Source organism: Gymnoscopelus braueri (genome assembly GCF_963280865.1).
Source record: "Gymnoscopelus braueri genome assembly, chromosome: 17".
Classification (NCBI taxonomy): Eukaryota; Metazoa; Chordata; class Actinopteri; order Myctophiformes; family Myctophidae; genus Gymnoscopelus; species Gymnoscopelus braueri.
In genome coordinates, this window is record NC_137617.1 from 51,038,877 (window position 1) to 51,042,700 (window position 3,824).

The following is a 3,824-nucleotide window of genomic DNA, read 5'->3' on the forward strand; positions in this document are numbered from 1 at the left end:
AAATGTTTGAAAATAGCAGATCTACAAGCTCACAACGCGTCACGTGAGCTTGTAGATCGGCTATTTTCAAATAGCCTAGGTATAAAATAGGGCTAAAGTGGTTAATGTATGTTTCATTATATCATAGTTTATATCTGAAAAGTAACTAGTAACTTAAGTTTTCAAATAATTGTAGTGGAGTAAAAGTACAATATTTGCCTCTGAGATGTAGTGGAGTAGAAGTAAAAGTGTTAGAAATTGAAAATACTCAATTAAAGTACAAATACCTCAAAATTGTACTTAAAGTAGAGTACTTAAGTAAATGTACTTAGTTACTTTCCACCACTGGAAGGGGGGATGTGGTTATAGCACAAGTTGTATAGGCTTTAGTATGTCGCACAGAGCACGACGGCTGTAATGTCAGGGTTGCGGGTTCCATTTCCCGTGTGAGGTAATGGGCAGAGCAAGGCATTCATTAAAGAGGTGGTGCCATGGTTTTGCACTTTTTCTGTTTTTCATGTGTCTATGAGGTTGATAGAACTTCATTAAGCCCCCTGGTGGTGTTTTTATGGTGTTTTATGTCTTCTCTGACTATTTTGAGTTTCTACCTGGAGGCTGAAACCTTGAGGGTCAAACGTGACAAAAGAAAAACAGCCCTTTAGTGACACAGTAAAAATATACCCTCCCCCTCAGTATCATAACAAAACAGGTGTGGGCATGAGGAGGAGGAGGGACTAGGACAGGTGGGTGGTGCTAAGGTGGTGGAGGAGGTGCTAAGGTGAGAACCAGGTATACTTAATGAACTGGAGGCGTGTCCACATAAAAACATAATTTTAACACTTTCTGTACACTTTTTTGAAAAAAATCTTCCTGAAAATCACGGCACCCCGTCTTTAAATTCCAAATAATAACCAGTCGACCAAAACAGAAACCGTTGTCTTTCTTTCTTTTTTTGTTTACCCGGGCCAGATCAGCCCTTGGGTTGATACGGCTTGTTACTCCCCTATACGACTCATACAGACTGTTGTAGGACAAGCCTTTTATGGGCGGTGGGGGGGGGGGGGGGGGGGTTACAAGGCCAGTTGTATGAAGTAACTACGTACTAGTTTCTAAAATAAATACTAGAGGTGTAACGATATAGTAACTGCATAAAAAAAACGTTTTGAATTTTCAACGATCTACTATATCGATATGCAAACAGCTAAATATCGTATCGTTTGACTTTGTATCGTATCGAATCGTTTTGCAATGCAAATAATCAATTATATCAATACTAAGTACTTTTAAGAAGAAAAAAGAGAAAGAGGGGTTTATATCCAGTATCCAGGAATTTATTTTTCTCACCGAATTTTTGGGTAAATAAATAGTTACCATATCGATTTTAAATCATTGAATCGAATCGTATCGTTCTAAATTAACCTGTCCTGTATCGTTCATGTATCGCATCGACTAAATCACTGAATCGAAACAAGGGCTGAACGATTTTGGGAAAAAATCTAATTGCGGTTTTTCTGACTGATATTGCGATTGCGATTTGATTGCGATTTTTTAATTAAAAAAAAATAAAAAAAAATAAAAAAAAATTTAGTCAAGCTTCAGTTTAGTATTTACTGTGTACGTTTAAAAAGTAATTGGAAGTAATGGAACATTACCAAATGGCATACCATTTTTTTACTGTTCTAGATTCTAATAAATAAGGATGAGAACTAAAATAATTGCTTCATTGCTTCCAACATGTATCTTCCAAGTACTTTTTTTCCCATGTATATATTTAAACATTTAGCTGGAATAGAAATAGCTTATTTTTGTAAACAACCCAACATTGAACTTGTTAAGTCATTAACTTATGGCTCAAGAAGAGAAGCTTTTTCTGAAATGAAGTTCAATAAATAAAAATAAAATTAAACAAATAATTACCTTTTTGTGTAAACAATTCACAGCAGTGAAATAAGTAGTTATTTCACTTATGGCTAAAGAAGCATATTTACTGATATCCGGTATTTAGCTTATGTAGATTAACATTCAACTAAAATGTAACACTTTTTTGTCTCACAAGGCAAAGTCCTCTCCTACTGTACATTGTATTACTACTACTCCTTGGAAGTGAAAAACTCAGAATACATAACGCAGTGGTGGAAAGTAACTAAGTACATTTACTTAAGTACTGTATTTGTACTTTACTTGAGTATTTCTAATTTCCAATACTTTAACTTCTACTCCACTACATCTCAGAGGCAAATATTGTACTTTTACTCCACTACAATTATTTGAAAACTTTAGTGACTAGTTACTTTTCAGATATAAATTATAATATTGTAAAACCTACATTAACCACTTTGGCCCTATTTTATACCTAGGTTATTTGAAAATAGCAGATCTACAAGCTCACAACGCGCCGTGATGCAACGCGTTGTGAGCTTGTAGATCTGCTATTTTCAAACATTAGTACTTTTACTTTTGGTACTTTAAGTACATTTTTGATACCAATACTTTTGTACTTTTATTCAAGTACATTTTGAATTTTTACTTGTAACAGAGTACTTCTACATTGCAGTATTGATACTTTTACTTAAGTACAACATTTGAGTACTTTTTCCACCACTGTACATAACAGAAGTGACAAAGATACAGTTCATGGTCGCTTCTTTTGGGCTTGTTTTCATAGACAGGGTTGCTTATTTCTCTCACAAAACCTGGCAACACTGACCAGGAAGTGCTTTCCATCGTATTGTTTACATTGCATCCAACAGTAATAGTTTAATAATGATGGGAAAAAGATAAGTTACACTTACAGAAACAAACATAGATAGGAGCAACACTACTACTACACTACTTGTGTCGCACCGAAAATAATGTTTTACCGCTACGCGCGGCATCACGGATTTGCGCAACACGGCCGCTCGACAAACTTTAAATACTCGTAGCCGACGAGAGAGGGGAGGGGAGGGGAGGGGGGGGGGGGGGGGCAGCCCAGTGGCGCGGGAAGGGGGGGGCTATGGGGGCTGCAGCCCCCCTGGTGATTGGAGCAGCCCCCCTGGTGATGGGAAGGGATCTTTTTTTTTTTTTTTTCTCTCTTTTTTTTCTCTCTTTTTTTTTTTTTTTAATTATATATATATATATATATATATATGTATATATATATATATGTATTTAACTTTTGGGAATAAAATATTTTTTTTTAAAAAGGTTCTCCTTTAACTTTTACTAATCACGTCATAGCAAGGTGACCGGTCACCTTGCTACTGGTACCGGGTCTTTCAAAGTTCAATACGGAAGGCGAAATGATAGTTACTGAGGTGACAGCCTCTGTCAGTGAACAATACCATGGCGAATCAGCAAAAACGCATATCGGATTTTTTTTCACCTGGACAAAGTAGTTTAAAGAAAACAAAAAAAAACAACAACACTGTCACGACAGATTCTGATTCTGTTGTGTTGTCAGATTCAGATACAGACGATGAATCACAGCCAGGAGGTGGAACTTTAGCAGAGCCAGAGACTTCTACTAGGCCTACTACAGCAGACACGGTTTTGGGGCATAAACAACAAAACATTGAAAAAAGTGTTATTGTTGTTGGCACTTCTGAGCATGATGAGCCCTTTCAACCAAACATTACGTTTCCTGGAAGAAAGATTGGCAAGGAGACATTTGAGAGAACATTTCAACGAAGCTGGTTTGAGAAATGGCAGTGGTTGCATTATATAGAAGAAACAGACTGTGTGCTTTGCTTCATTTGCAACCAAGCAGTGACAAAGGGATTATTGCATGACAACGGTGGTACCGGTGGCAGCAGTGCGTTCGCGAAGGGAGGATTTAACAACTGGAAAAAGGCAAGAGAAAAATT